Here is a 22,097-nt window from a genome sequence, read left to right as displayed (position 1 = left end):
AGTAACCTGTAAATTCCAAAACACCTCGTGCTGAGTCACTAAAGTCGAGCGCACCCTAAAAGGTGTACATGATTTTGGTCATATTTATACTTGTCTTAACCAATAACTACATTTATAAACTTGTTTTAAGGAAATCAATGCTAGCACTGCATGCAATAATCCTTTATCTATCAGTCATCAAATTGCCAAATATGAGAGTACAAGGATAAAGGCTGTGGATTTTCTATAAAAATCTTGATTTATTTGCCACAAAGTCCTCTTTTTCTATTAAATGTAATGGAACAGTAAAAAATAATGCTTTGCATTAAGTTTCCCCTTGGAATATGTACAAAATAGCCTATCTCTATTATTCATAATATCTGTAGTTTTGATACAATTGAAGTTTGAAAAGTTCGTACAAAAATGGCTACAGAAGGGTACATAAACCTTAAAACATATGTTGCTAATTTTGTTTTACTCAGTTTAAATTACATATTGATTGATTGATTGTTGGTTGCTTAACGTCCAGTGGCAAATATTTCATGAATGTTCTTTATATATATTAAATAGTATTTACGGAATCCATTGCTCACATTGATTAAAGTAATTCTGTATTGATTTGGTGTAGATTTTTTTTCCCTTTTCGAGGCGTTCAAAATCACGCAAGTGTCATGTGTTTTCGATTCTTAATCTTAAAAGCAAATGTTGGCAGTACTGATTTGGTAATGCCAAATTTTCATAATCCTGACTTATTCAGAAAAGACAGGTCAAATGACGGTGGAGGAGGAATTTTGATCTATGTAAGATATAGTCTCCATTGTAAACGCCGTAGTAACTTAGAAATAGCTGAATTAGAATCAGTTTGTGTTGAAATTACAACACAAACTGGTAGATTCTTAGTTGTATGTTTTTATAGACCTCCAAATGCACCAGTCACATCACTAGACCATTTTGAAAATTTATTAGATAATGTAATAGATACTGATAAAAATGTAATATTGCTTGGTGACTTAAACATAGATTTAATAAAAGCAAGTCCGACTAGTAGGATATCAAGAATCTGTGAAAGATATGGCATAGAAAATGTTGTTAAGGAACCTACTCGAATAACCTCCTCAACTGCAACACTCTTAGACCCTATATACATAAATAATCTTAGTTTACTAAGAAATAGTATGGTACTACCACGTTTTTGTAGCGACCACTCTCCGACACTTATTGAGATTAATTATTCCACAGCTAGGCAAAAGGCTTATTCAAAAGTAGTTTATGACTATGAGAGTGGTGACTATGCATCAGCAAACATGTATTTACAAAGAAAAAACTTGAATGAATGCTTTAAAAATGTTCATGACATTAATAAGATAAATGGTTTAATTAACCAAAAAGTTCATCATGTCATGGACACATATATTCCAAAAAAAAAAGTATTGGTTAGACCCAGGGACAAACCTTGGATCACAACCAGTATTAAAGTTAAAATGCGAAAGCGTAACCGTGCTTACAAAAAAGCTAAATCAAGAAATTTAATTTCAGACTGGAAAAAATTTAAAGAACTTAGAAATGAAGTGATTGATCTAGTAAGAGAAGCTAAATGTCAGTACCTGATTAACTTGCATAATTCCCTAGTCGATAAATCAATCCCCCCAGGGAAGTGGTGGAGAATAGCTAAGAGTGTTTGCAAATTTAAAAATAAAGAGAGTCAAAATTCTCCCAATAAGGTAAATGGAGAGATTCTCATTCACCCCATTGAGAAAGCCACAGCCATAAATGATTATTTTTGCTCAATATCAAAATTTGACACAGAACCTCAACTACCTAATGTTCCACCTTTGGCACCCTATGAGCTGTCTGCCATAGTGATAACAGAGCAGGATGTGATTGACCATTTTCAAATTTTAAATATTAACAAACCAGCTGGACCTGACAAGCTACCTTCAAAATTTCTTAAGGCAATTTTCCCATCACTGGTTACACCTTTAACATTCATATTTAATAAAAGCTTACAATCAGGAATAGTTCCCAGTGATTGGAAACTTGCAAATGTATCAGCTATCTACAAGGGTAAAGGAGATCAGGACAATGTTTCAAACTACAGACCTATCTCTGTTACTAATTGTTTTAGCAAAATATTGGAGAAAATTATTTTTAAGTATTTACATAACTATATACATGATCATGCAATATTAACTGACCAACAGTCAGGGTTCCGAAACAAGGACTCTACTATAAATCAGTTACTTTTATTATATGATGAGATTGTAAAAAATCTTGACAAAGGGAAAGATGTCAGATTTATTTTTTGCGATGTGTCAAAGGCATTTGATCGTGTATGGCACATGGGACTTCTATATAAGTTAAGAAAATATGGAATAAAGGGTAATTTGCTTAACTGGTTCAAAAGTTTTCTTTCTGATAGACAAAAAAGGGTTGGAGTAAATGGGTTTTTTTCTAACTGGAATACTGTCAAGGCAGGAGTCCCTCAAGGGTCCATCTTGGGCCCTTTTCTGTTTTTATTGTTTGTGAATGACATAGTAGATGTGGTTACAAACAAAATTAACTGTTTGCAGATGATACTTGTCTATATTGTGTTGTACATGATGAGAGATCAGCAGCTGAATCCCTGGGGCAAGATCTAGAATCATTAGATCAATGGGCAGGAGAATGGGGTGTAACCTTCAATGCAGACAAAACCAAATCTATGTACTTTACGAGAAAAAGTAATATTGATGTCACATCACTATGCATGAATGATGCACCTCTAGAAAATGTCTCAGAACATAAACATCTTGGTATAACCTTATCATCTAATGCCAAATGGTCTAGTCACATACAGGATATTTATTCAAAAGCTTGTAAACATCTTAATATTATGAGATATTTAAAACATAAGATTGATAGAGAGTCTCTGGAAAGACTTTATATTGCATTTATAAGGCCTATTTTAGAATATAAGAACATAATTTGGGATAACTGCACACAAGAAGAATCAGATCTAATTGAGTCTGTACAACAAGCTGCTGCCAGAATTGTAACTGGGCTTCGAAAGGGAACTCCTAGATGGAAATTATATAAGGAATTAGGTTGGGATTCCCTCCAGAATAGACGTCAGAAAAACAAATTATTGTTTCTTCATAAAACTATTTCTGGAGATATTCCTAATTATATTGCTGCTGATATCTTGTCGTATACAAACACTAATGACCAGTATGGACTGAGGAAAAAAAGGGAATTTAAAACTCCTCGTTGTCGAACCACAGCCTATAAGAACAGTTTTATTCCACATACTCTTGAAAAGTGGAATTCACTTGATGGAGAAGTTAAAAATATTTTAAGCTTTACAGGATTTAAAAGAAAACTGAATGAGGACATAAGTCCTTGTCCTGTTTTCTTTTCCACTGATTCACGTAAATTTAATATAATCTACTGCCAATTAAGAAATGAGGCTAGTGATCTAAAACAACATCTTTTCTGTGATAATTTGTCAGACAGCTCTATATGTGCCTGTGGAGATCCAGTAGAAGATAATTTTCATTTCTTTATGTTTGTCCATCTTACATTTATCAGAGATATGAGCTCTTTCGAAAAATAAGTAACTTTAATAATGTCAATTTTGATGTCCTACTACAGGGTTGCTCAGACTTTAATATTGATGAAAACACAGAGATATTTACATATGTACAACAATATATTCATGAAACTGGAAGATTTTTATAATATTTCATGTGATTCTATACTGTTTAGAAATCAGCTTATAACCACAGTGTACCACTCTTTAGTCTTAATAAAAGACAAACCTAACTTTTAACACAAAAAAAAAACAACCAATTGTGTTTCGCATCGTTTTGCAAATAAATTTATATATATTTTATTTTATTTTTTGTATTAGTAATTATATTTTCAAAAATCAAGAAATTAATAGTCATGTAATAAGATGGTACACTAAATTACTTATGTATTGCAAAAAAGGGCCAATCAATTCTTGTTATTCATATAAATAGGACAACTTTGTTGCAGTGAGTTTGTGAATTCGAGTAAAAAATCACTTAATGATCTACTTGATTCCTAACCAACACTTATTAATGTGGTATAAAATTCGACACCACCTTCAGTAGGTCTTGCTTTGACTTTGTTAACATAGTTATTTATATACGTATACACAATAAAATACTTCAAGAAGTGGGGGAATTGCCTCCCCTGACTCACTGCAACAACGTATGATCTATTAACTTATCAGAAAATTATATACTATCATGCATGTTATTCAATCCATCTTGTATGGGAAAGGATTTGTATAGGCACTGCCTTTTGTCTAATCCCTTTGTTTAAATGTACATTTGATATTTGAACAATAAAATATTTTGAATTGAATTCTTAATCTTAATTGCGCAGGATTATCAGTTTCCTTAACTCCCTTAGAATCAAAATTACAAATAGATATTGTTATAAATGCCTAATTAGATTTTTTTTTTATTAAAGATTCAACTTTTTCATTTTAGCCCAGACAGACAAAAACTAATGTTTTTTATCTGAGGCCTTTATCTAAACCAAAGGAAAACATTTGGTAGACAGCACAACCAATTGGTATAAACACCCTAGCTGCAACCGTCGGAAAAATGTGCACAGAAGCAGGACTCGGTGGATTTAGGTCAAACCATTCATTACGTGCAACAGCTGCAACCCGTTTGTATGAATGTGGTGTTGATGAGCAAATTATATCAGAGGTAACTGGACACCGGAGTGATGCTGTGAGGGAATACAAAAGAACTAGCGAGACAATGCGACGAGACGCATGTGGAATTATTCGCGGTGGTGTGCCTAAAAAACAGGAAGTGTCGAAAAAAATCTGTATTGGAAACCAGGAGTTAGACATTAATATAAATGTTAATGTTAACGTGAATAAAAGTTAAATGCAGTTTCTTTTCATTTTTGTAATTGAACTTATTTCAGATTTATCGGCCCGAAGGTTCAGAGATAAATACTCGTCAGGCAACAATACTCGATAATGAGCTATTGTAGCCTTAATGCGTTTTGCCAAAGGCTCTCTAGCTAGATCTCATTGTTCAAGCACAGTGGGTTCTTGAAAAACAATCCACGCTTATTGAATAGAAAAATTTCACAACAATGGTTTAAATTATCTTATTAGTGGTTGCTCAAAGGATAGTATAATAATATATGTTACATTTATAATTCCATAGATACAATCAAATTATGATAAAAAATTGCGAAAATATGGGTAAACAAAAACTAGAACGCGAGTCGATGAAACTGAGCCATTCGAATCCAACTTAAACCCGTGAACTGAAATGCAAGATTTTGATGAGAAGTTCCTACTATAACAGTGATACGCACCGTGGAATACCTGCTAACATACTTTGATGATTTATATAAGGATGCGGTATTTTTCGAAAGGGTGTAGGGAAATGTCTTTTCTCAAACTTTAGAAGCAATTCATAACAGTTGTCATAGTTAATTTTCATACTGTCGTGTTTTCTCTATCCGTTCCAATATTTGTATGACTTTTGTAAACACATTGAATACATTATTAACATATGATATTTCTTGTTTGAGATGTGACTGCACTTAACAATCACCATTGTAGTAAAAACAAGGAAGTGTAGATTATTTTTAGATTAGGGTATTTCAAAAGTGCATAAACCCGAAGATGTTATTTAAAGCTTGATTACGTCTATGATATATTTATCAATGAAAATTTCCATTCATCTTCACACGTTAGATGAACAACATTTGCTATTGTGTTTTATAATTTCAGTTTACAAAGATTTTTAAAAACTCCAGTTTAGGTTGTGATCTATATCAAAATTATACTCAAAAGTCAGCACAAATGAACTTAAAAGAAAGAACAGATGGAAAACAATCAAATATATATGAAACGCACTTTATAAAAAAAATGTTTTTTATGTAATCTTTTTTGACAAGAAATTCGAACCAATATTAAATAGTATTTTTTATGACTACAAAAGAACTTTTATTGGTGAAAATTTAATTGGTGTTTTTAGTTTATCAAAGGAAAATTGTATAGATAAGAAACCAGTGATGTAAATATTCAAGAGCAAATTTCCAGATGTAAGATAAATAAGACAACTAATTTAAATTGAGAAAAAAAACAAAAAATGATTTTTTATATATTTTAAAAAGTACTTAAAAATATAAACATAAGGAGATTATAGGCATTCTGGAAAACCCTAGTTTAGGTTATTTAAATTGTGTTAAAATAAAACTCGAAAATTGGTACAAATGAACATAAAAAGGTTTATGTAGACCATATTGTTAATCATCCGCCCGCACTATACAAAGTCATACATAAGGGAAATTACCTAATCAAAGATCCTAGAAATTATATTTATAGTTTAATAAACATCTATTGATTGGTATCACATCAGCAAGTTCTGTCATCGGAATTTTTTTTTTCAATAGGAAATAAAAAACTGTACATTTTTATATCGATGTAAATATTAGAGCAAAAATCTTAAAGCTAATAAGTAATAGCTTACATTTACAAAATGTACTGTATCAGGCAGCGATATATAAGACGCACAACAAAAATAAGGACTTGTCTACCATATTTAGGTCTTTCCACAGAGCCTATTGGTTTACTTCAATTATTTTATCGTCTTCCACCACATTTTTTTCTTACAGTGTTTTATGGTTTTGCAAGATGTCGCTTAGATTTCATGAATAAGATATCAAACAGTTATTCTGATTTTGAAACTGATCGTAAAAGATAAAGACAAATTTATTTCAACAATTTGCTCGTTATATTCTCATTATCTTTAGAATAAAATTTACTGAAGAGGTCCGGAGTATTCATAAGAGAGTTTTCGCCCCTTTAGTATTTCATATATAAAAATGTAAATGTAACTGATAAACCATAAGTGATAGAACCCTACTGTCTTTTGATTTGAGGCCCTTGATCCAAAACAAGGATAACTAGGTTAAGGTCAAATGTCAAGATCATGTTCGAAATTTAGATTTTGGCTTATTTTAACTTCTTTTCAGAAACCGTTTTACATGTATAAGATATCGACAAATAATTTAAACTACATTTTTAGCTCTGACATGTCGTAACAAATACATTTTGGTTGAAGGGATGTATAGACATTAAATGGGAGTTTTATGAAAATAAAAGATATTTTTTTCTATTCTATTTTATTTTATTCTATTCTATTCTATATTTAGAATTACGCGTATAGTAATATAACTCATTAATCATATAAATAAAGACCTAGTGTCTTTTGGTTTGATGTCCTGTGTTTATAAACTTGAAATTGAGGTAAAGGTTATAGATACAGTTGATGTTCTATATTTCGACCTTTGCTTTAAATTCATATTTATATATCATAAAGCCATAGGACTTTGAGCAATATATTCAACCGTTACAAGCGATATGACCTAGAAAATCAAACAGGAAGTGACTTATTGTAAACCAGAAGTGGCTATTATTTTTGAAACTAATATCATTTAAGAATGTATACAATAATTTATCTTTATAACCAGTGTCAAATTAACTTTTAAACAATACCAAAAATCCCATTGCTCTGACCAGAAGTAGGATATTATCTTCCTTATTTCAAATAAAATTGTATAGAAACCATATATTTTTGGAATCAGAAAACAATGAACTATCATTTGGCACTTGAACTGACACAACCGAATTTTAATATTTTTATATCAAAATATATCAACCCACCATTTTTTCCTTTAAAAATGTCCGGTACCAAGTCAGGAATATGGCCATTGTTATATTATAGTTCGTTTCTGTGTGTGTTACATTTTACGGTGCGTCGTTTGTTTTCTCTTATTTTTGAGTGTAAATTCACATTTCGATAAGACGTGTCATGGTACTTGTCTATCCCAAATTCATGTATTTGGTTTTGATGTTATATTTGTTATTCTCGTGGGATTTTGTCTGATGCTTGGTCCGTTTCTGTGTGTGTAATATTGTAGTGCTGTGTCGTTGTTCTCCTCTTATATTTAATGCGTTTCCCTCAGTTTTAGTTTGTTTCCCCGATTTTGTTTTTTGTCCATGGATTTATAATTTGAACAGCGGTATACTACTGCTGCCTTTATATATCGTTAGGGGTTGCAAAAACCATAACTGTTCTCTGAACAATTGGCTTTTAATTGTTTTTGTTTTATTGCATTAAGCATAAAATCAAACAATTATGTTTCTTTATATTTCACCAAACTTATCAGGAGCCTGTAATTCAGTTGTTGTCGTTTGTTGATGTGTTACAATATTGTTTTTCGTTCATTGTTTTGTACATAAATTAGGCCGTTAGTTCTCTCGTTTGAGTTGTTTTACATTTGTCATTTTAGGGCATTTCATAGCTGAAATGAAATTATCTTCATTATTTTCACTTGATTCTTACTCAATATTGACTGTTGTAGTTGGACATACAATCAGGGTAAATTGTCAATGAATTCATGTCAATGTGAGTTGATTCAGACGTTGTGGACTCTAATTGATATCTGAAACTAATACTGTTGCATCAGTGTTTCGTTAGGAAACCATTAAATTATTAAACGTGATGTTTCCAAATTTTATAGGCCTTTTTTCTAAAGCCGCTTACAAGACGATCGAATAAACTAATTTTGAAATCACCTGTTTCAATCCACATTTTACTATTGTTATTGTACAAAAAAACAGAGATAAATTTTCCATGATAGCATTTGTCAATTGTAATATGATTCAAATACTTGTTTTCATTTGGTATTTTTATCGTTTTTTGTCATGTCGTTGTATCGACTTATGAGTGTATACTCTGCATCTCAATTCCAGCGTTTAAGATTATTTTAATAATACTTTACATATTTTTTTTTTATCTAAATATAAACACTTTATACAGATATGTGTGTGTTGGTATGTTATGTGTTATTACGAAATAAACTGCAAATCATTTGTATACTTAACCTTTCCCATTCTATGAATAGATTATAAAAATATTAGATTTGGTATGTCTTAATCTAAAAACCATTAACAAATGAAATCGTGGACAATGTTATGTCGATTGTTTGTAAAAATTCAACGGAAATTTTTTTTGCAGAGTTCGGGTGAAAATATGTTTTATCTACCATTATTAGATTTACTACTGTTATTAAGATTTCATCAACTTTAACCTATTTAATTATAATAGTTTCAGGTTGGTTTTTTTTTTTTTAACGAAAACACTCAGCAGAAAGGATATGACAGTTTCTCCGAATTTTTATATTATATTCTTGCTTTTATTCGATGTTTTTCCAAGCAAGTTTAATGGATACTAAATAAACTCATCCTAGATACCAGTATTGTAATATTATATGTGCGTCAGACGTGCGTTTCGACTATAAAAGACTCATTAGTGACGCTTTAATAATAAAAAAAAATCAAATAAAGTACGAAGTAGAAAAACATTGAGGATAAAAAAATTCTAAAGGTTTTGCCAAATACAGCAATAAAAACATTTCATTATACAAACTGGAATAAACGGACTTTTGTATATAAAACAGCATATCAACGAGAAAAAACCTGTAGATCACAAACCTTTGTATTGACTGTATGAAAGTTATGAATTGTTGTTTTTGTCTTTTATACTTTGAGTTCAAGACGTATTACACTTTTACAGTCACATTCTTACACTTGATATCTCGCGGACATAATAAAACATTTTTCAAAGTTTAAACAAAACTTAACTTTTATACTTACGGATGTATGAAAATAAAAATAACACAAAGTTATTAATGATACAAATATTAATGCAATAAGGAAGAATCAAACATGGAAATCTGTCAATTGGTACTTTCTACAGAAATTTATGATTTTTAAAATATATAATTTCTAGTGAGAAAACTATCCACCGAAACAACCATAGTTAGATCTTCATTTTTATCAACAATATTTTTTGTAGTAAACATGTTGCTTTAAACAAGGTCAACACGAATGTCCTGTTTATTAAATATATTAGCGTTCTGTATAGATCTATTTCCAAATTGTGTACAATCATTTTCCATTTTATGATAGTTTCAGATTTTTAAACTCTAGTTATAACCTAAAACGAAATGGTGGACGATTTTTTATCATTGAAATTAGTGTACCGCAGTAATTCATTTTTTCGAAGAGATTTTTATGAAGTTAAAGCATACGACTTTCTTGAAAACTAGTTGAAACTTGTAGTACACTAAAAGCGTATGCCTCGAATATCACTCTTGTAATGAAAATAAAACAACACACAAAAATCATGTTTATGCACTGAATAAAATTGAGAAAGGAAATGGTGAATATGTCAAAGCGACAACCACCCGACCATAGAGCAAACAACAGCCGAAGGCAACCAATGGGTCTTCAATGTAGCGAGAATTCCCGCACCCGTAGGTGTCCTTCAGCTGGCCTCTAAAATATGCATAATAGTACAGTGATAATGGACGTCATACTAAACTCCGAATTATACACAAGAAACTAAAATTTAAAATCATACAAGACTAATAAAGGCCAGAGGCTCCTGACTTGGGACAGGCGCAAAATTGCGGCGGGGTTAAACATGTTTATGAGATCTCAACCCTCCCCCTATACCTCTAGCCAATGTAGAAAATGAATGAATGAGCGAGTATCACAAGCCCTGAAGTCAGGACTTGTGTGTTGACATGGATTATCATTAATATGGTAATAATCATAGATTGATTGCTTACAAAACTTTAATATTTTCGAAATACTAAGGCTTTTCTACCTCACAGATTTTATGAAGTTTTGGTCCACGAATGCTCTCCACCTTTTTACTTTATTTGGCCTTGTTACTTCATTTGATTCGAACGCAGCAGATAAGTTGTTTGTAGACGAAACGCATTTCATATCATAGCAATTCAAATATATATGGTTAATGGATGGGGATCGAACAATATTGAAAAATTTTAAAGACTAAATACATAATGAAAAAGGGCAGGACTCCTGGCGACAAACATCTATATGCACTATAAAAGTATTGTCTGGATAATAAGGAATAAATATTCTAGGGATAATATAAGTACATCTTACATGGTATTTTTTAATTATACCTTCAGAATAATAAAGTTTACTCAGACTGTTTTAATTTATAGAGTTTTCATAAATATATGGATATTCAAAAACGTTTTATTTCAAAGATAAAGGATAAGCACTTACCCCCATCAGTTTATATTGCATTTGGTTTTTCTACTTTCATTTTTATCTAAATAGACTTCTTATTATTTCTTTTCATAACCGAGGATTTATAACCTGTAACATTACACTATATACATATAGCTTGTCAGTCTTTACAGCTTGAATGATCTTTTAAATCTGAATCATTTGTTAAACTTAAAATGAAAAACATTAACAAAAATCAGGTTGGCTTAAAACAAAAGTCGGTTGATGATAACATACAGTATAATAAAGATTACACCATTCTTACACAAACATAGTCTTATAGAATTACATACCAGGATCTAAAGGTTACTTTTTATAGAAGCAAATAGGTTTCAAACCTTTAAACTTCAAAACAATATTTAGTTTCTAAATAAGAAAACTACAATACTTACGAATAAAACGAAAATATCCATGGCAACCTATTCAACAAATAAACTACAATACGGAAGTGTTTCACAGGTACTATGCAGACCTTATATCCAACGAACTAAACAAGGAAGTGCACACTATAACACACACTTTTGGGACAAATATCTTTGTTGTGCCTACATCAAAATACATTAGGGTAAATTAATCAAAACAAAGGTGGAATATATCACAGACAACCTCAGAATATACATATTTTGAGTTTCAAGACTAATAATAATTGCCTTTTTATTTTTAAGAAACACTTTTCTTCCTTTTGTTTTGGTTTTTAATATCATTAGATGCGCCGGGCCCGTTCCAACAAAAAATCATATGTACATGTAAATTGTGCTAATTTTGGAAATCAGAACGGAATTGTCCTTTCAAAAACTAAATATACAAATTTAAACAAATATTATGTCTACAGTAAGAGTGACTATCCTATCATCAATAAAAAAAAGGGGGAGACATTTATCCACATACGTAAGGGGTGGTGGCAATCAGAAATGAACACCAAAACATTCCAAAGATCTGTTACAGCACACGCAATTACATACCCACTTTTGCAATGATATAAACATTAACATGTTGTCAGTCTTTCTTTGGAATATGAGTTTTGATCGTTCCCTTGTTATGTTCCTAATCGTTTAATTATCCAATAGGAATAGTACCATTATTTGAACTAACCATTTGCAACACGACAGAGTGCAATTTGTGAAGCAATAGATGTTGACGTAATCTGAATATGTCATTTTTCCTTTGGTTTAGTTTAGTTTGTGTTACTGGGTATTTGGAGGGTGAATAACGAATTATACCCATAATTTAAAAAAATTAGATGGAAACACTTTTATAAATTTTATGATTCCAAAGTACTTTTCTGGTTTGACTATCATAATGAACGCGTAAGGCCAAATATTTGGATGCCAATGATGAACACTTATCAATCTAAGGTTAACTTTGACTGAGAGTTGAAACCTTCGCTTTTTTTTATAATTAAAACTTATAAAAAGACAATATAAGACAGGTTGATTATAGAATGATAGAATTATGTTGTGCCGAAGTACTTACAACAGGGCTTAAGTATATCATCGGGAACTGAGAATAGCGATATTTACTTATTTTTCAACCCTGACAAAATTGCATTGTTTGGTACTATCAAATCTATAATAAGAACTCCATCAAGATGTACACTAAACATATAGGAAGTCCTTTTTTAAAACAAAATACGACAATGTATATTCAAAAGGAAATTAACAAGAAATGTGAATGAGAAAAAATGTCAAGGAAAGGGAGGAATACAGTACATACGATAAGGTAATAGTTTACCGATGATGAAATCTATAGATAGGTCAAACTTTTAATCGTAATTGGTTGCTTTTGTGAATGACTATATCAAAATTTAAAAACCTTGACATACTTAATCAAAATATAAATATTTTAATCATGCATATTGTTTTTCCTTTAAGCAGAAAATAGAATAGTATTCATCGGCACATGATTAAATGGGTTATTTTTAAACTTTAAAGAACTTTTAAAAATGCTAAACAAGTAAACACATAACAAGTTTTTATATGGACTAATTTTGACGAACTATCAACTTATCAAATGTAATGATATTACTATAAAAAGAGATAAAAGATCATTTATGAAAATTCCTTAAAGCACTGTACGTAAGGGTAACCATATTGCACCTTGTTCGCCTTTGAGCCTGCGTTTATTGATGATCCAGACAAAAGTTTCGATTCTGTTTTATTTTGTAGATTATAATTTTTCCCATACAGCTTCACCAAATAAATTTTGAAACCATATTGTAGCATATTAATCTATTGTAATAAAAATTCATAATATCTAATAAAATTTGTAGATTTAGCTATCAAGGTCCTTATATTTGTATAAAATAACAATTGTTTATAGTGGAAAGTTGTTTTAACGTTAAATAAGCTACAACTAAAAATTGCTTTCTAGTCCCTCTTTGTGATTACCTGTAGAGAACTTTGGTTCATTTCCCAATCAATCTATCATCAAGGGAAGATAATGAATACGATTTTCAATCATAGTATTTTTCAAAAATGATGAACGGTTCTTTATATTGGTATGTAATCATTTTAAACGTTACAAATTTATGAAATTATATTCGTACATCAATGTTTTTGATACACCAATAACAAAAACTGAAATATATTGAATTGATACATTTTGTAACTATTCAAATTTATATCAGAAACCTAAACTTAATTATAAAATAATGAACCTGTTAAAGGGAGACAATACTCCCATAACTTTTTCGAATTGGCACATAATACAACGGAATGTCACTCTTGCATACAAATGGCACATCAATATAATTAATTAACTGTGCAATCGCGCTCCACCTTCAATGATGATTCTAAATTATAAATATAACCAAAAGTTGTTAATCTTTAGATAGTAAAGACTAATGAAATCTAACCCACTGTTAAAATATTTCTTTTTTAAAACTTCCTCAGTAAAATGCTTGAGCCACTTGACTTTCATAGCTCATAATTAACGTTTTTACACAATATTTAAATAAAGTAGCTACAGATTTTTCGCTTCTCAAAGTGTAAGACGCAATAAAAATCGTATGCTTTCACCATCTTACCCAAAAACAGATTTAATTAAGTTCTGAACATTTCGACATTTCTTCGTTAAAACCGGTTTTAAACAAATCACAAGTTCGTGTTAAGATCTGACTAAATACCCATATCCTGATATCGTCAGGTTAATTTGCTACATATTGGATCAAAGAGAAGTTGGTTCGAATCGACCTCCAAACAATCCATGATTCTGTAATGAGGAGTACTCAAATTGCATGCGGGTGCCGGCTTTTCTCGCTACATCGAAGACCCTTTGACGGCTTTCTGTTTTTGTCTACTCTTCATTTGGGTTGTTGTCTCCTTGACATATTGCTTATTTCATTTTCAATGTTATTAAATTCACATCCGTAAAAATCGAATAACTGATTATTGTTTTATTTCACCAAAATATGTAAAACAATTCGACAATAGACCTGATTCATTTTTCATTTTATAAGAAGCAAACGCCTGTTTCATATTTCAATTGCTCATATTTAAAGGTGAGTTTTATGGCTGTTGTATAGCAACGATTTTGAAGATTTACTATTTCTAGTGAATACTTTATCAGTGTATGTATACAATGGACGTTTTCTGTATATATGAATTTATTAAGCTTTGTTGTATGCCGTTTAAAATAAAGGCAACAGTAGTATACCGCTGTTCGAAATTCATAAATCGATTGAGAAAAAAAAAGTCCAGGTTACAAACTAAAACGGAAGGAAATACATCAAATATAAGAGAAGAACTACGACACAACAGAGACATAACATTAAAATGTAACACACACAGAAACTAAAAAGTCATAATAAAAAATACAAATAATTAAGTCTCTTATAAAAAATAAACATGATTAAGGATTATCACCGATATTTATGTTAAACGAGTGATAATTGGACTGGGTGCAACTTGAGTACTATGTCTTTATATCTGTCATACATATATGGGGAATAAATCAGCACTTATGAAGCTAAACTTGCTAAGTATATTATACATTGAAAACAATCAATTTATGATGTAGTCTAAAAACTTTTATAAAGACAACGCTTTAACTTACAATATAATCAGAAAAATGATTGGATGAGTCTTACCGAGTAATTCTCTATGGACGGAATTCAAAATAGGACACGCAAGCTCTTGTACATGTATACCACATCAAATAAAACACATATTTACGACATACTATTACATTTGTTTCATAAATTTTAGTTTTCAACCCAGCTTCAGTATCATAATGTAGGTTAAAGTCAAGATATGAAAGAGGACTGCGGTGCAACAGTTGTATCATTTTTTTTTAAAAGTTTAGCGATCAGGGTGGTCATCATACTTTAAATCAGTCATTGGAAGGACTAAATGTCTACAACAGAACATGCAGCAAGAATCTTTGATTTTATTGTTTTGGACCAATGCACTGAAGATTTGTTTATTTAGTTGTAAATGATTAGATATTTGAGTTAAGAATATTCTACAAATTAAATTCACCATTACTAAGAATAATCTGATTTATTTCAATTTGGTATCAAAATGATTAATCTTTAGCTTAAATATCGGTGGTTGATATCAGTTTTACATGATATGAATAATATCTTCAACTTCGTATAACAAGTGCATAAAATAAGTGCATGTACATATCATTCGAATACAATTGAACAGTTTACTTCTTATGTAATGATTAAAATACAGGTAAGTATAAGAGATATGAAGTAATGTGGGAATTTCCGAACGTACTTTGATGAGGTACTATTATAAGCTGTTCGTCACATGAGTGTTTGTTATAGTTATTTTTGGTTTTTCTCTCGCCGGGATTCGAACCCATGCTACTTGATATCGTGACACCAAATCGCCTGCACTGCAGCCGTCTCGCTAGACCACACGACCACCTGGGCTCTTAACAAATAGAGCTTTCGCTGGCCGTGTGTTACCTATCCACGTCAGTTTTAATCTAGCGGCGTACTGCAGTACATGATATATAAGGCACGAAGATGTTATTGTTACAGATCAGCTAAATTATCAATGATGGTGATACATGGCTGTGTACATAATGTATATACAACTCGTCTAAACATCAACCCAACAATGTTAGCTCTGTAAATTTGCATTCGCAAATTTTTGGTTCTTCCCTCGCCGGGATTCGAACCCATGCTACTGTGATATCGTGACACCAAATCGCGAGTCTAAATTGAAAACTACGTTCAAACCTATGATTGCGTTGGATAAAAACCGCAATTTTTATACGTGTGCATGTAAAACAAATTTCGTTGTAGAAGGGTATAAAAACAGCACAAACAACATTTTCCAAAAGACCAAAAAAGTGAAAAAGTATATTTAAACAAAACACATTTGACTAACAGGTCGAACAACTGATGTTCTTTAACCCTGCTGACTGCCATTGGCGATTGCCAAATAAAATTGATCACAAGATGTAACAAAATGGATCTAAATATAAATTTAATACTTAACAGAAAAAAAAGTTTTTTAACTTGTGGCCACGATGTTATGCCACAAATATACGGTGTCAATATTTTTTAGTACACCAGATCCGGATTTCGACAATACACGTCTCTTCAGTGATGTTAGGGATCGAAACGGTATTTGGAAGGCCATATAAAAAGTACCCTCATTGTTAGATAAACTCTTGAATTTTAAGAGTCAATATAGGATGAACGGATCATATAAACCGGAGGGAAAATATGATACAAGCCCAAACAAAAAAATATAAACGAGTCTACATTGAAAACTACGTTCAAACCTATGATTGCGTTGGATAAAAACCGCAATTTTTATACGTGTGCATGTAAAACAAATTTCGTCGTAGAAGGGTCTAAATACAGCACAAACAATATTTTCCAAAAGACCAAAAAAGTGAAAAAGTATGTTTAAAATAAACGCATTTGACTAACAGGTCAAACAACTGACACCAAGTCGCCAGCCGTCCCGCTAGACCACACGACCACCTGGGCTCTCAAAAAAAGAGCTTTCGCTGGCCGTGTGTTACCTTTCCACGTCAGTTTTAATCTAGCGGCGTACTGCAGTACATGATATATAAGGCATGAAGATGTTATTGTTACAGATCAGCTAAATTATCTATAGTAAAGGATCCTTAAATGAATGTAAGAAACAGTCACAGAAAATAATTTTATTTATAAGTACGTCTGAGTCAGTGAAAACCCTACAACAGATGTATCCATCGGATCGCCATCAATGATGGTGATACATGGCTGTGTACATAATGTATATACAACTCGTCTAAACATCAACCCAACAATGTTAGATCTGTAAATTTGCTTTCGCAAATGTTTGGTTCTTCCCTCGCCGGGATTCGAACCCATGCTACTGTGATATCGTGACACCAAATCGCCTGCACTGCAGCCGTCCCGTTAGACCACACGACCACCTGGGCTCTCTATATATATAACTCGTCTAAACATCAACCCAAAAATGTTAGATCTGTAAATTTGCTTTCGCAAATTTTTGGTTCTTCCCTCGCCGGGATTCGAACTCATGCTACTGTGATATGAGTCTGAAAGATTGTGTAACTGGTTGGTAGATTCTTATAGACTCTATATATATATATATATACAACTCGTCTAAACATCAACCCAACAATGTTAGATCTGTTAATTTGCTTTCGCAAATTTTTGGTTCTTCCCTCGCCGGGATTCGAACCCATGCTACTGTGATATCGTGACACCAAATCGCCTGCACTGCAGCCGTCCCGCTAGACCACACTACCACCTGGGCTCTCTATATATATAACTCGTCTAAACATCAACCCAAAAATGTTAGATCTGTAAATTTGCTTTCGTAAATTTTTGGTTCTTCCCTCGCCGGGATTCGAACTCATGCTACTGTGATATGAGTCTGAAAGATTGTGTAACTGGTTGGTAGATTCTTATAGACTCTATATATATATATACAACTCGTCTAAACATCAACCCAACAATGTTAGATCTGAAATTTGCTTTCGCAAATTTTTGGTTTTTCCCTCGCCGGGATTCGAACCCATGCTACTGTGATATCGTGACACCAAACCGTCCCGCTAGACCACACGACCACCTGGGCTCTAAAAAAAGAGCTTTCGCTGGCCGTGTGTTACCGTTCCTCATCAGTTTTAATCTAGCGGCGTACTACAGTACATGATATATAAGGCATGAAAATGTTATTGTTACAGATCAGCTAAATTATCTATAGTAAATTACAAATTAATGTAATATACAGTCACAGAAAATAATTATATTTATAAGTACGTCTGAGTCAGTGACAACTCTACAACAGGTGTATCCATCGGATCGCCATCAATGATGGTGATGCATGGCTGTGTACATAATATATATATATGTTACATTTTTTTCAACAAATATTGGTAACAGAGCCTTTTTTTAAGCTGCACATTGTGTAAAAATGTCAAAATCTGTGCATAATATACATGGAAATGTTATGTTATAGAAGTAAAACCAAGCTATAGAATTTTAAGATGAAATATAGGAATATATATAGTTCCTATAGTATTCTTGCAGACTGATTAACATTTTATCACATATTATAAGCCTTTGGATTTTTTACTGATTAATACTTTTGTCTAGAGGAACATGAATTATTTAATATTTGTTTTTGGCTTTGGTGATATTGCTGTCCAAGGTAAGCAGGGTTGAGCTTTTAACAACGCTAAACTATGTCGGCTCCAAGTCCGAAAACTGTTATTTCGTGGTTGGCGTTGATTACTGTTTGTCTTATTTGTTTTTGCTAAACATGTGATAACATAAGATATGTTCATCTCATACCAAATGCTCGCTTGCTTATACAATACACTATGTATTCAACTATATCAACATGACTATTGTAAATGTTACAACGACATAAATTTTAAGCGAATGCTTGCACAAAGTTAATAGTAGATTATCTATCAATTCATTTGTTGTGGCAAAAACTTACATGCATGTTTTCAAATAACCATCTTTTTTTCTTTGTAGAGTTTCTAATTGGCAATTTCTATGGTTGTATTCCTTTTTTTTTTTTTTTTATCTATCTATGGAAGTGAAGTTGAAATATTTAATTTGTTTTATTTTGGGTAAAACCTGGGTTTGATAAAATACAACGGAAAGTGTGACGAGTACGCTTCAAATACACGTGTGTATATAAAGCATATAAAGCATACTATTAATATTGAGTATTGAAAGTGTAAGTCCTTTAAATGAAACTTTTTGACGGAAGTCGGACATTTATTTCAATGATTTCATGTTAAATGAGTGCCATGTTCCATAATGTTAAACCATTTTTATGCCTGTTTCAAGGACAACTTTTTGTCACTAATCCAGAATTAAAACCTTCATCCTGTCGTTGGTTTCACAGATCTACATTTTTTATATGTCATTCATTTAGGTATTTTCGAGAATATTGATCTCTTAAACTTTTAATCCAAAATGTTCATACATTTTGTCTTTTCCTTAGAATTGAGTAAAATTAATCATCTCTATAACGTCATTATATTTTTGTCGAAACAATCAAACAAGTTATGAATGAATAGCAAATATCATATTCATTACTTGATACATGGATTTTTAGGGTAGAAAATTGTGGATTAAACCTGTTTTTGAAGGGATAATATTTGTAGACTAGTAGAATGTTTAAGGAATTTTCCCCACTTCTTACACTCAGGTAACTGAAGTCGTATCATTTTTCAGATATTCATGTAAATATGAATGATGACCATCTTCTTTTTCTGCTATCTATATATGTTTAAGCCTAATCATACTTTTCGACCAAAACAGAGAGTGTATATAACTCTTTTTTTTATTCATCTTTTTTTCTAAATAGTTAGATACTTTGTAGACAATTTAATAAAATTTTGGCAGGTACCTGTCTTATGGTGTAATTTTAACCACAGAAAAAAATTACTATCTATTAATTTTTGTATTGTAAATGTTTACAATATTTAGACTACCCACAACGTTTAGGTTTGTCATCATACAAGGTCAACGACATATGCATAAATACAGGAACTTTTGCACAAATAAATCACGAGTAACTCTAAATTTCATTTCATGCTGTGGTTTACTATTTCAATCAACTATAAAGTTAATAACAGTTACAGAACGTCACGCGCTTTGGCAGAATGTGTAAAATGTTAACATATTATCATGATTAGGTTGCCTAACAATAGATATATTTCCCGGTCAGAAGATTCATATGGTTCTTCGTCAAACCAACTTCTTTTCATTTTCAAAAAGTTGTATTTAATTTTCTAAATATATCTTACATGCCTTTAGTGATAAAATGATTTATATTTAGAATCACTTAAATCATGCATGTATTTGATTGGTTTAACAAATCAATGGATCATCAAACATTGTCAAGATAGTATGAACTAATCAAACATGTAATAAAAATGCATATGTAAAAAGATAACAAGACAACTGCGACATTCCCAGTTGTCAAAACGATCTACATGCACCTTTTAAGTATATCTTAATGATAAAATTGTTTATATTTAGATAAAAAAAAATCCTGTTTTCTATAATTACATTCAACAAATAAACATATACATCATATAACTATGTAATTTCCAACTGTCATAATAATAGGCATGGGAATTCTCTTTTCTAGAACTTTTATCGGGTACATAAAATAATCTAACCATTACGAAAAGTTGTATTCTACGACAGATATTTGAACTAAGTATTACTTATGATTTATTTAATGGAAGATTTACAACATGCCATATTACAACGTGAAGCCATCGGATATTTTATACTCTCAAGTTTCTATTGCAAACAAATTCAAAAATGGCCTCCTGATTGGAGAAGTTCTAGATGACATATTAGATGGAATCGCGTCTGTCAGAGACATACCAATGATTGAGGTTAAACTAATTGACGGTAAATACGTTTCCGCTGATAATAGACGATTGTGGATCTTAAAGGAGTTAGAAAGGTTAGGTCATCTTGTTAAAGTGGTAGTTAAAACGACTCGACGAATTAATAGGAGAAAATCTGCGAGGACAGAGAGTATTAAAATACGTGGTGGTGGCCCTGGTGGAAAGTCAGCAGATATAGATTTGAAGAATATATATCATATGATGGGGAGATTAAACATATAAAAAAGACAGTAATTGTAAAAAGATGATTTTTAGAGTGTTCGAAGAGAGTAGAAATATTTTGCCAAATTCGCAAGTGGCATGAGCATGAGTGGAAGAATAAACAAATGAAAATACGAAATGCATTCCAAAAAGATGCTATTAAGAGAGTGTTGTGGAATTTAGAAATATTACGATTCTGTTGTCGAACAGACTTTGCAAATGACTTGAGCATGATGATGGTCCGGTTAAACGTACTGAACTTTGGAAGGATATTTTGCCAAGCAGTGTGAGTCGTTGGTATTAAATTATTTGAAGAACTTGAAAAACAAATACTAACAGCGATGCCACATAAGTGTTATGAACATATGTTTTTGTTAATTATTTCTGTATCACTTGCATTTTTTTTTATCATGATAACGTGTATTATTCCATAGATAGTCTTGCTCTTTATAGTTAATCCATTATTAAATGTTATTGTTGTTATTTATATTGTAATAGTTACATTTAAGGGGGCTCGCGGGTCTAAATGAAATTTTTTATTTAATATAGGATTTCTCTATATTTTTCTATAAATGAACTTTATCTTATACTTAATAGAAAAATGAAATAAAAAAGTGGGGTCACCGTTCATTTACGCTCACAATCTGCCTTCGAATGGAGCATACATTTTTGTTAATGTCCTTTTTTTCTGTTGAACTAATAGGAGAAATAGCGGCAATATCGAAATAAAAAAAGAACTAAATTACAGAAATCGCTAAAATTTTACAATTATTTAGTCTATGTACAGCTTATTCGAAAACAACAATAAAAAATATAGGTCACCGATGAGTTAAAAAAGATATTTCAATTTTTATGCCAAAAAATGGCATTTTTGCACCAAAGGGAGATA

The 22,097-nt window shown here is 31.3% G+C and overlaps 1 protein-coding gene across 2 annotated transcripts in view; it reads right to left on the bottom strand.

Moving 5' to 3' along the window:
• Nucleotides 1-11,683, bottom strand: part of LOC139489694 (ankyrin-3-like) — a 36,641-nt gene extending 24,958 nt beyond the window's left edge. The window contains exon 1 of one of the 2 annotated variants that reach the window (XM_071276360.1): nt 11,530-11,683. The gene's annotated coding sequence lies outside the window, so the exon portion shown is untranslated. Of the gene's footprint in view, nt 1-11,520 lie in introns of both variants that reach the window. The other variant, XM_071276361.1, reaches the window with a different exon arrangement.
• Nucleotides 11,684-22,097: the final 10,414 nt, after the last annotated feature.

This window comes from Mytilus edulis, chromosome 9 (genome assembly GCF_963676685.1).
Source record: "Mytilus edulis chromosome 9, xbMytEdul2.2, whole genome shotgun sequence".
Taxonomy (NCBI): Eukaryota; Metazoa; Mollusca; class Bivalvia; order Mytilida; family Mytilidae; genus Mytilus; species Mytilus edulis.
This window is presented reverse-complemented; position numbering and strand designations above follow the sequence as displayed.